Consider the following 12,299-nt stretch of genomic DNA (forward strand, 5'->3'; position numbering starts at 1 on the left):
TTTAGGAAAGCAGTACAAGAGGTAGGATTTGGAGGAGAGAGGGTCCAAGGTGGGCAACATACTCTGGACTTCCTTTTTCTTCCCAGGTCTTGTTTGCCTATCAAAGGCTGACCCCAAATGTAATGCTTATTTTTTCATTTGGCCTTCTGTCTGAGGCAGAGGGGAGAGAGGAAGGTTCACGGCAGAGTGCAAAGGGAGAGGCCATAGAATTAGGGAGTTCTGTAACAAAAAAAAAAGTGTTTTCTTTCAATGGTAGTTTATTTGAGAATCTGTCAGAGTAGGAAAGAGTAGTTTAGATGCACAGCACAATAAAATCTGTCTTTTAATTGATTTTTTTTTGTGATTAGATTCTTTTCATACCTATAAAGATGAGTTAGAATGAGCTTTTCTTAAAATTAAGGTACTTTTAACAAGTCTCACCTGTGTGGATTCTTTGGAAATACAGGTGTGGTTCTACTTAAACTTGCTTACTGGGAATACCTGTAGATCCTTCTCTTCTGTCTGGCTATTTGTTTTTGCATACTTTGCAGAAATGTGACATTTTTGGGACAACTCTTGCTCTGAAAGACTGGATTGATTTTGACCAATGAGTTTAGACATTTTAATGAAACATATGCACAAGTGTGATCACATAGGGTTCAATTCTCTATTTCCCAGACAAAAACATTACAAAAAACCGAGTTAAACCATCATGCCTATTTATGTCCCACTGAGGGTGTCCCTCCAGTGGCTGCCATGCACCAGAACCCTCTAAGGCTTGTGTCTCACTGCTGGAGGCAGACCCCCCCTGATGCTATGGTCACTGCAGGGAAATCTGATTTTCCTCCTCCAAGGCAGAGTGCACTTGGCTTCCAAATGTCACTTGCTGGAGGTAGTTAGTACCCTTAATGAAATGGAAGATGTGGGCCACCTACAGAGAGCAGCCTGCTTTGTGCTGCGGTCTATCTGTGTTTACATGCAGGGGCTGTGGGACCAGACCACTCTTGAACTGTGCTAGATTCGGAATGGTTTTTTGAAGCATTGAAGGAAATTCATTTAACGTTTACAGTGCAGTAGTTGAATTTACAAGAAGGACTGTTTTCAATTAAAAAAAAAAAAAAAAAAGGAAAAAGATTGGAAGAAGGTTTAGTGCTGAGCATTGAAGGCAAACACCACTTCCTGTTTGATTGTGGGTCTCTGCTCCAGTGCTGCATCCTGTTAGGATGAGCCTCTTGCTGCCTTGCAGGGAAGGGGCATAGTGCTCAAAGTGGATGATTTTATGGCGTCATTTTGCCAACAGAACATTGATGATCTTGGCACATTGGAGGAGAGTTGATCTGAGACATGGCTTCCTTACTCTGATCTCCAATGAGTGGAGATGTGGGAGTTTGCAGGCTCTGCTCTCCCAGCAGGTTCAGCCTGCTAGAAAGAGAAGCGACTGGGGATCAAAACTGGGTCTTCTAGTGAAAGGTTGCTTTATGTGATAAAGATCTGTTTATGATGTTTTTAAAATCAAGAATTTAAAAACAGTCAGCTTTTTTCAGTGCGACATGAAGGTTAAAGTATTTTTGAGCGGCGCAGCCATTCCAGCTGTGAGATCATTGACATTCATTGACATTTTTTAATCCATTTGCTGCCTGGAATAGAGATACTAACAAAATAAAAGTTTGAAGAAAGAGATCCAAAGGCTGTTATTCATACCTAATCCCCTTTGTTTTTTCCTCAATGCATTTTTAGTGTTAGAAACATGCCTTCTTGACTAGTACTAGAATAGTGCATGTTTCTTGATGAGTCTTTGACTATAATTGGTAACAACAAATTACCACTGATAATAAAGTTACCAATTTTATGTGAAATTTGAGCTATTGGTGTTTCTCTCTTCTATGCTCCGTGGTGATGACCTAACTCAGCTGCCTCTCTACTGTCATCTCAATTTTGAATCAAGGCCCAATAGGCAGTGACACCAGGCTAACAAAAGAGGGCTGCAAATCTTGGTGGTCTCCCATTCAGATGGTATTGCCTTCCTTGGACAAAGGGGTGAGTAGGGCTCCTGAGTGCCACTCTGCCTCTAGGGATGGTAAACAAGGAACGGATCACTGGTGGGAGGCATTTTTTCATCACTTGACAAAGCTGGGTAGATGGGATACCACCTGACAAAGGGCTGAGGTTTAAAGGAAGATTTTGCAAGGGCTCTTAAGAACAAAAGGAAAAAAATAGGCCAGAAAACTGTTTTTTTCAGGATGTAAACAGGGTGGGCGGAGGTGAAGGGGGACTCGGCCATTCTTGGGGAGCTCTGATTTAAGCTCAGAGGATACAGACAAGGGAAGGAGGGAAGAGTGCACAGATGGCTCATTGTTTTGTCTAGCTCAGCATTCTTGTACTGCCGAAGCGAAGGGCAATTGTTTTAAAATCCTTTTTGCAAAAAGTGCTCTTTGCTTTCCAGCTATCCCTGGTCCCTGAGATGCAAACTGTAAACCAGAGGGACTGGTCTTAAATGCCCATTTGTTTTGGAGGGTCAGTCCAAGGGCCCCTGGGCAGTTGCTGGGTGGCAAGGCATTGCTTCTATAAAGGAATGGGGGGAAAAGAGTACTCCTGGGAAAATGCACTGCAGCATTTGGGGAGGAGGCAAGAACAAAGGGATGCACTGGGAGGGGCTGATGCACAGCAGTGTCTGGCTTGGGGGCCTTTACCAAAGCTATGAAATAGAGCACGAAACTGGCACATACCTCACCTGCCATGAGGTCTGATGTACAGTATACTTTTCTTACAGAATGTCACTCTTTTTTTTTTTTTATCAAATAATTCATTGTATAAAGAAATACTGCCATTTTTATACTGTTATTCTTTCTACTGTTCCAGTTACACTGGCACCGCTCCTTCCCCTCCTCCCATGTAAATTGTTGTGGCCTTTCTGGAGCAGGGGCCTTTTTTGGCATAGTCCACAAAAATAAACCATAAAGGCAGCTGTTGTTATGAATAAAGCTCAACAGGGGAATTTTACCAGTAGAACTACAGCAATATAATTATACTGGTAGACTAGTTACAGTAAATTTCCTCATGAAGACAAGCCTTAAGTTGACATTTCCTAGCTAAGTTGAATCCATATGTATAACCTTATTACGCAAAAATAATATGTCTCTGGGCCTTGAATTCCTTTTTTACCCAGAAGAGTAACATTAAGCAGAAAGGAAAGTATTTAGTGTTCAGAGATAAATGGGGGATTTTCTCTAACAGAATGGTTGTGATGAGCTGTATGCTGATCTCTGTGTTTTTTACTGGGCAGGTTATTCCTCCAAAAGTGGGCAGGAACACTTGGAGGAACAAGCAGGAAGAGAGTGTTCCTGCTTGCTGCACTCAAATATAGGCAATACTGAAATATGCTGTAAGTTAACATGTCTCTCTCAGCTTTGCTTCTGATTGAAAGACAAGTTGAGCCATTTTGCTGTTTCCATAGCTGAAGTGGTTTGACCAAGAAGCAAAACTATTTTGCCACTATTAAAATTCTTAGGGATAAGCCTGGAGCCACTGAAGGGATGGTGAGGTAATGACACTTTCTTTCCTCCTTTGTTTGATTTTTAAGAGGCAAAGATTTATTTTATCCTTTTGGACATTATCTTACAACAAATAGAGTTTATGTAACATTCACAAGCCCTAGAAGTTTCAAGTGCTTCAAAGGAAAGATAGTCTTGCAGGAGAAGTTTAACACTTGAAGGCAGATTAAAAAAAAATCTGTAGTAGACTTTTCATTGCAGATGTCTCATGTTTCCCTTTTGGGAGTCTTTCACCAGCAGTCCAGTGCTTTCTTTTCCCTGGAATTACAGCTCAAGCTCCAAGGACCTTTTGCTGCCTGCTTAATTGATTAAGATCTCTCATGGTGCCCATCAGTATATTTTAAGCGCACCCTTTGCAATGAAAAGAGACTATGTAACAGCTCACCAAGGAAGGCAGAATTGTCTGGGTTTCTATAGCTGATGAAGTGAAAGATCAGGTATTGAATTTGAGATTCATCAGGAGTGGAGAGACATAGGTGGGTTTAGGTTGGAAGGGACCATAAAGATCTTCTAGCTCCAATCCCTGCTAGACCAGCTTCCTCAAAGGCCCATCCAGCCTGGCCTGGAACTCTTCCAGGAATGGGCACCTACAGTTCTGCTGGACAGCCCTGTGCCAGTGCCTCACCACCCTCACAGTAAAGAATTTCTTCCTAGTATCTAATCTAAACCTACTCTCTGTAAGTTTAAAGGCATTCCCCCTTGTCCTGTTACTTTGTGCCATTGTCAAAAGTCTTTCTCCAGCTCTCCAGCCCTTTTGGGACTGGAAGGTGCTCTGAGGTCTCCCTGGAGCCTTGTCTTTTTCAGGCTGAACAGGCCCAACTCTCTCGGCCTGTCCCCAGTCCTCTGAGCATCTTCATGGCCATCCTCAGGACTTGCTGCAACAGATCCTTGTTTTTTTTAGGATGGGAGTCCCAGCGCTGGATGCAGCAGTCCAGGTGGGATCTCACAAGAGCAGAGCAGAAGAGCAGAACCTCTTCCCTCGACCTGCTGGCCACACCTCTGGTGGTGCAGCCCCAGATACAGTTGACTTCCTGGGCTGCAGGCACACCTTGCTGATTCTCATTGAGCATTTTGCCAACCAGCCAAACAGCCTACAGCCTGTTTGCAGGCTTTTGGAGTTCAGTCTCCTAAAAGCTCCTGAATACCTTTTATGCGCAGCTGAGAACTTAATTGTATGAGAGTTCTAAAAGTGTGCTCAAGGATATGCTAAAGTTTCCTTCTTGCATGATTTTTCTTAAGGTATGTTCTTTAGCCAGCAGGAAAGTAATGGGAGACACCAGTGTTTAAATTCTACATAAGGTATTGGAGTCCTGATCCTCGCCTGAGACCTTTAGGCAATGCTGAAAAATACTAACTGTAGCTGTCAGTGACTTTGAGGGCTTTTTCATATTCTTTCCACCCTCCCTCCTGCTTTTGAAAGGCACTTTTGTTATGCGAATAGGTTCGGCAGCTGCAGAACTTTCCACAGTAGCAGCTCGGAGGGAGCCAGCAGACACTGCAAGGAGAGCTGGTGCCCTGTTCCCGGCTGCTCACCAAACACAACAGTGCTGCCCTTCCCAGCCACGCTGGCTCCAGCTAGCCCTCTGCTCATGTTCTCTTGCCTGGTGAGGTTGCAGCTGAGCCTTTACGTGAAGTTGTGGAGATGTATTGCCATTCTCTGTCTGTCAGAGCTAAGGATTCAGATCCAATAGGAAGTGGGATCCATGTGCAGATGGAAGTTTGTCTTGTCTAATGCACTGTATCGTGCAGTGACTGTGTGTTTTGTTGGCAGAATCACCTCCAGCTCAGGCCAAATGAGAGCTCTATTCTTCTGGGCCTTGTAGAAACAAAGTATGAGTAGTTCTGAAGTGCAGCATAAATAGGCAGCTTAAGTAAAATGTTACAGATCTTGCTAAGTTTTCTTTTTCATTAGTGCCTTTACTCTTGTTCTGTGAATGCAATTGTAAATCCTTATTGTACTCCTAGTTTTTCTTTCCAGCTCCTTTCAGTGTGCATTAAGATGGTGCAAGTCTGCTGCAACTTCCCAGGCTTTTGCAGTGAAACTGTTGGCACTTTCTTTGCCTCACTTGTGGTGCTGGTTGTGATGGTTCAGAATTTGCTCTCAACATCTCACCTGGGCTGGGACTGATTCTGCTGGCCATGAAGTGGAAAGCCAGAGTAGCTCTGTGGGGAAATGTGTGAGCCCTTGAGCTGAAACACATCAGTAGTCTAGTTACTTGATTGCACAAAGATTTATTGATTTTTAATAAGTTGCTTTGGAAATCATGAAGAGGAACTGGTTTGGTCTTGTCAGTTTAGCTATAACTGTAATGCGAGAATAAATCATCACTTACTGGTATAGCTACATCCAGGCACCATAAAATAGAGAAAATAAAATGTAAACTGCCCTCATATGAACATCTTTTGCTGGAGTAGGGAGTGACATATCCCATGCAACCTCCTGTTTCATATTTGGTCGTTTTAGTCATTTCCCATGTTTTGTATTTGTCCATGCTGTGCAGAATGTGGAGTTAATTTCCCAGCTTTTGTGACCTTGATAGATGGAGCATAATAAGCATTTCCTATATGATGAGTGTGTCACATTACTTTTTGAAGCAGGGAACTATCATTATTTACATCTGAGAATCAAATCCCTAAGTAACTTGTTGAGGAGGATGAGAAGTTTGTAGCAGACCGGAGGTTCAAACTTAGGTTACCTGGATGCTGTTTGAGCACTTTCAGAGTATTCTGAAGTTTCCTGTTAATAATGAGGCAGATCCATCTCTTTGGCACTGATAGAGCCTTTGCAGCCTTCTGCCCTTGATCTGCAAGCACTATCCCTACAGGTGTGACTGTATGTTGGCACTCTCCAGAATGAGACAATAATGCTTCCAAGCCTCTGGAGCTCAAAGGGATTAACCTCCAGCAGCTAAGCATGATCTTGTCCTCCTTCCAGATGGTACCACTTTCATGGCATGGACAGCAGAGCCTCAAAGAAACAACCCCCAGATTGCCTTAACTTGCAGCCTGGCACATTTAGGTGACCATAAAACTAATGGTGGCTTACTTTAACATACAAGGTTGGAGATAGCATAGTTTAGGAGCAGTTTCCTAGGTGGTTGGGCAGGAGCTGAGTTTAGGAACCACTTCTGTCAAAATGAGTTTAACTCAAGTGTTTGTGAATTATTAGCTATGGATTCTGCAAGTGCAGTTCTGGGTACAGAGTATTAGTAGCAGAAGTTCATACCTGTGTTCTTGGCCATGATGATTTGTAGGATCACTTGGATTGGAAGGGACCTCCAAAAGTTTCTAGTTGCTTTCTTAGAGGGCTGAGTTCCCTGGATCACATCCCTAGGTCTGATTCCAGAGTTTGATCACTATCTAGTGGCACTATATAAAACAGTTGTGCCTGCAGAGTTATGAATAAGGTTGACTTGACTCTGTAGGTTTAGAGGAAAAAACAATTTATCTGTTGTGTAGAAATGAAATCTAAACTGTGAGTCTCCAAGTTTCAGGGACAAGATTGAAACTGGATGAGTTTTAAAGAAGCTGAATAGTAAAATCTGTGAAATCAGTGTTGTGTATATGTGAGTGAAACTGTACCTTGTCTCCTCTTCCCCCTCTGCCCTATAACAGCTCTTCCCTTATTGAATGGTAGCTCAGTGAAACACAATTCTGTTTTCATACTGGCCAGCACAAATCAATTCACCAATTTTTACTCAGCTCTATCTCAGTGTAAGCTTTCTAAGTGGATCCTACATGAGTATTTCAGAAAGCTGAGAAACTCCTCCAAATAACTGCAGAGTAAGTGCTCTGCATCTGTTTGGATTTAGATGTTGGAATAAATCTCTAAAAACAATTTAACTTTCTAGAAGAGTTTTCCATTTGGTTGATGGCTTACACATTTGATATGATGTATTGCAAGAGCAAGCTCTAAGCAGCAGCTGCTACAGACTGATATCTCTGAGCCCTGTGTCACTCACTTTCCAACCGACTTTACATGAACAGAAATCTTTGAGCATCTGTTCAGTTTATGTTTATATTTGTCCTGCTTATGCATGAAGTTTTTTCTTAAATTAAGCTACAAAGCAGTCCAGTAAGATTGTGTGTGCAAGTTTGGAGTAGCAGGAGCTCATGGAATTTCCTGCTAAGTACTCTGAACAGATAACCATCTGACATCCGGATAACCACCCTTTGCTTCTCTCAAAAGTTTGTATGTGAATGAAAACTTTTTTAAATGTCAGGAGACAATCCAGGACAATATGAATAAGCAGGTAAGTTTTGGCTGAAATTACTCTTCTGGATACTTTTAAAGCCTTTTATGTAAAGGGGTTGCTGTGCCTGTTTTCTTATGGAATTGCTTTACAGGAACCTCCCAGATCGCTATTGGGGTTCTCAGACGAGAGTTTTATACTGTTTGACAGCTGCACTAAAAACAACTGCTTCCTGTTAGGCAAGATGCTGGAAGCACTAGGTAGGGTCCTTTTTTTTCTTCTTCCCTTTTTTTTGCTTTTTCCTTTAAGCTCTGAAATCTGAGGGTCATTTGCTTATGGTGGGTAGAAATTGCTCAATGCACCTGGAGCTTGAATTCAGAAGACTGACTGGGCATAATCTTCTTTAAGGCACATCAGCTCTTGCCTGACACCCTTCCCAGGAGAAAGAGATGCTGAAGTGTTTAGCTCAGTGGCTGCTGAAATCTCCTTTGGTTGTGGACAGGAGACCACCCTTTGTGTTGCTTTTTAGGGGGCAGTAAAAGGGAAGTGATGCACGTCTCAGGTGATTTAAGTAATTTTCAGGGAGGACCTGTGAGGTTTGTCACTGGGTACCTTGATGCTTTTTGTGACAGGTATTAGCTCTGCAGCCTTAAAACACTGTTTAGGATTGGACTCCCAAGTGCTTTTTCTTGTTGGTGTCAGGCTTTGTTCTCATCAGGCAGAGTGGTGGATCCTGTCTGTCACCTTGGTTTGACCATCTCCTCACACTTTGAAAACATCCCAAGAAGCTGATCTAGAGTACTGAAAGCTATGGATTGGCAATTATTATGTTTAGGATTTTTTGGTGGATGGGATGGGGATTGTGGGTACAATTAAAATTGGTCCTGATACAAATACCAGCAGCTCTTTCTGGTGTCAGGTTTAGAAATGTAATGATACTGTATTTCTGCAGCCTTCAATATGGTATCAAAGTAGCTCACCAGCAGCAGAACAGGAAACTGTCTTTGTAGAAGATGTGGAAATGTGCAATTAAGAAGTTTAGGTAAAAGACATCTTAAGTGGTTTCACAAAAGTAGTGTTGAAGCAGCTGAAAATTGAGTTTGAGAATCTGAGACAAGTCATTCCAGAGTGCTGTGACCTTGCTTCCCAGAAGAGAGTCAGTTTATCTCTCTGAAGCTGTTGGAAGTGCAACTGTGACTTCTGAAAGTGCAGTCCAAACTATCCCCAAACAGCCTGAAAGGGCTTTCTTGTTGTTCTCAGGCTGAAATAATCATAGTGATTTCCCTATGTAAACTCCCGTTTCCAGGGACTGGTTCACCTAATATATTTATATGCACATACTCTTAAACTCTCAAAAAAATAAACACCTAGTACACTCTGCTTCTTGTACAGAGCTGTGTAGCTTTCAAAAGCAGAATTGCAGAAGTACTGCCATTTGCACTGCAGTGAAGCAACCCTTCCCTTCTTCCTTGCAAAAGTGAGAATGAAAATGCTTTGGCATATAGCTTTGATTTAAACTGAAAAGCCTCTGGTTTTCAGAGCTGTTTTTAAAGCAAAGGGCTACTTTGGCTTTTGATCCTCTTAAGCTGGGTTATTTGATGTGAAAAACGTCCTGGGTACTGGGCTGCAGAGGGGAGCAGCTTTTCAGTTCTCTGTGTGTGGTTTCAGAAGAGGGCCTGGCAGAGTGTGGGGTGGTGGGGGGCTCGGGGGGGCCTGGTTGCACAGCTCTGTAAATAAAGGGGCCTCTATTTCTTTGGATTCTTTTGCTGGAACTAAATATCATGATCAGTGAAACTCTTACCTCATTAAAGGAACGAGGCAGGCTCCTCCAGCGTATGCGCAGTGCTGCAGTGTGGTTTGTTCTGAGCTGATTTGCTGAACAGATAATGGGAGTTTTAACCTAAGAATGGCATGTAATGTATGACCTTGGCTTTTGAAAGGTTTATTTTTGTTCTTTTGACAAAATAAGGTTTTAATATTAAATATGGGGTTGGATTTGACTTGGCAGATACCAGAGCCTCTATTACTGCTGTAGTCATAATATTAAACTATCTGATGTGTGCCAGTGAGCATGCAGCAAGCCAAGAATTTTTCCATCAGTGTTTATTTTTCTGAAAACTTACCCAGTTGCTTTGCAGTTGGGTTGGCTAAAAAGGTGATGTGCCCTTAGGCTGGAGAGAGCAAAGTGGTGGTGGGCACAATACAGTCCATCTAGACTCTTTATACTTAGCATCTTTAGTTTTGGGGCAAAATAGGGGTTCCCCCTCCCCCACTGCCCCTTTGTGTTTTAGAAGTGTTTAGAAGAACCTTTCACTCAGAACTCCAGGGTTCACCAGAACCAAGACATAAAACAAGCTATGTGAAATATTCAGATCTGTTAGTACAGAAATTTAATGCTGTACTGCAGCTTTCAGTCTATGTAGCAGGGCCATGCAGGGATACAAAATAAAAAAATTCTGAGCCTTTCTCCCTGCACATGTTCCATGTCAGACCATCATCTTCCTGTAAGGCTGAGAGGCTTTTGGACTGCTGTGCTGCAAGAATTTGACTGAATAAATTACCTGTAAAGCACTTCAGTGCTGAGATGCTGAACTAAGCTCCAAAGTCCTTGCTCTAAATTGGCTGTAGTTTGAATTGGTTACCATCAGATTTAAGCCACTACCACCCTTCCCCGCCCCCCACAAAAAAAAACCCAAAAAAACCCACTAAAACCCAAAAACAAACAAACCACCTGAAAAAACAGAAACAAAACAACAAAAGCACCCAGCCAACCTAACCATGACCAGAAAAACCTACACCAAAACTATCATATCATTCCTCACTTCCCTAGCTCTCAGAGAAAATAGCCCCAAATAGTGCCAGAATCGAGTTTCTGTAGATCAAAGGCTGTAGTCAAAGCGCGTTGCCTCTGCAGCTGGCACAGGAGTTGTGTCAGGCTGACCTGCTGGGAATGCTTTCCACTGGAAAGGGAGCAGGTTGGTGCAGGTACAGGTAGCAGAGAATGTGGGGAGGTCTGTGGAAGAGTTCATGGCTTCCATGTACTCTACCAACATTTCTTCCATCTGCATATTGTTACCCTTCCACCCAGGTTTTTTTTTTGTGGAAATGAGGCTTGTCTGGTCTTTCTGTTCTGGAAATATTCTTAGGGTTTTTAGCTTGTTCATTGTCTGGGTGGATGATAGTGATTGATTTTCTAGAAATCTTCTGGAAGTTTGGGGGGAATTTGGAACTTACAGGAAGAAGCACAAGTTTGAAAATCTGCAAGCCTGCAAGTTGTGGTGGGGTTTTTGTCCTAAGATAAATGCTTAAGCAGTTGAGACCTACTCTGAAAGGAGAAGACTGCCATGAGGACCGAGTGTTTCCACATGAGGAGTATCTCTGTCCTTGTGAGAGATGATAAGCCATTTGTTCTGTCTTCCATTGGCACATGTATCTGGAGATCTTGGGTTTCTAATTGAGAAAAATAATTTCCCTTGCTACTTGCCTTTCCACTAGCAGACTGATGCATCCTTATCACCATTTTGAAGCTGGGGCCAGTGTGAGCACTTGCAGTAAAAAGGATATCTGTAAGAGAAGCCAAGCTGCATAACTTGGCTATTGGATAATAAAAGCAAAACCTTTGGCAAAAATACTAATAAAATTACTATTCTAATTACATTCTGAATATTAATATTTCTTTCTATGGAAGACCTGTCTAAATTAAGCATAAAGTATTTCCAAAGTAATCATGAGTATTCAAAGCCACATATGTCACAATTTCCTCAAAACCAGATTACCAAGCTAAAATTAAATAGATCAAAGACTTTCACTTTATTGACTGTTACCTCAGAACAGCTGCAAAGTGCAGGTGAATTACATGTTTTTAAATTTTCCCTGTATTTTCACCAACTTGTGACCATTAATTATTCAAAAACATTTTAAGTCAAATCTTTAAATAAAAATCTCTTAGATGCAAATAAAATTCTTCTAAGTTTTAACTGTTAATTTGAAAATATATGCATTGTATGCTGCTGCATTTTCTGAGTGTTCTTTGGAAGGTATGTCTTGAATCTTTGGGGATTTTTAAAAAAATCTTAGTGTGGAAGTAGCTTAATGCTTGTTTCCTTACCTTTTTTTTTCTTATTTAGTAATTCTCTGTTAAAGAGTCACACTGCCATATGAACAAATCCATTTAAGTAATGTTGCCTGTCAGCTTTACTGCTTTGTGAGTACTGGTGTGTTGTGACCAGCAATGTTCTCCTAAATACAAGTGTTGCTTTAGATTTGATGGATACTCACCTAAACACTTCTGTTATTCAGTAATTTTCGTATGGATCAATGTAAAGCATGTGTGGTCTTCTTTAAACAGTTATTTTTGGGAAGCAGAGATCCAAGAGGTTAAAAAAAAGCCCACTGAACTCTAGCTCATTTCATATTAGAAGCAAAGCTGTGTTGTTTCAGAACATGCCTTGAAAGGAGGAATTTCAATAGGGAGCCATCTTACTTTCCAAAAACTATAGCTGTGAAACATCAGCTCGAAGGCTTTTTGTTAACTTTGATCTTTCTTAAAACTGACCCATTCATAATGTGTTTCAGT

At 41.7% G+C, this 12,299-nt stretch overlaps 1 protein-coding gene across 2 annotated transcripts in view; it reads left to right on the forward strand.

Moving 5' to 3' along the window:
• Window positions 1–12,299, forward strand: part of SUFU (SUFU negative regulator of hedgehog signaling) — an 88,240-nt gene that overhangs the window by 10,863 nt on the left and 65,078 nt on the right. The gene's annotated exons all lie outside the window — the stretch shown is intronic.

This window comes from Zonotrichia albicollis, chromosome 7 (assembly GCF_047830755.1).
Source record: "Zonotrichia albicollis isolate bZonAlb1 chromosome 7, bZonAlb1.hap1, whole genome shotgun sequence".
Classification (NCBI taxonomy): Eukaryota; Metazoa; Chordata; class Aves; order Passeriformes; family Passerellidae; genus Zonotrichia; species Zonotrichia albicollis.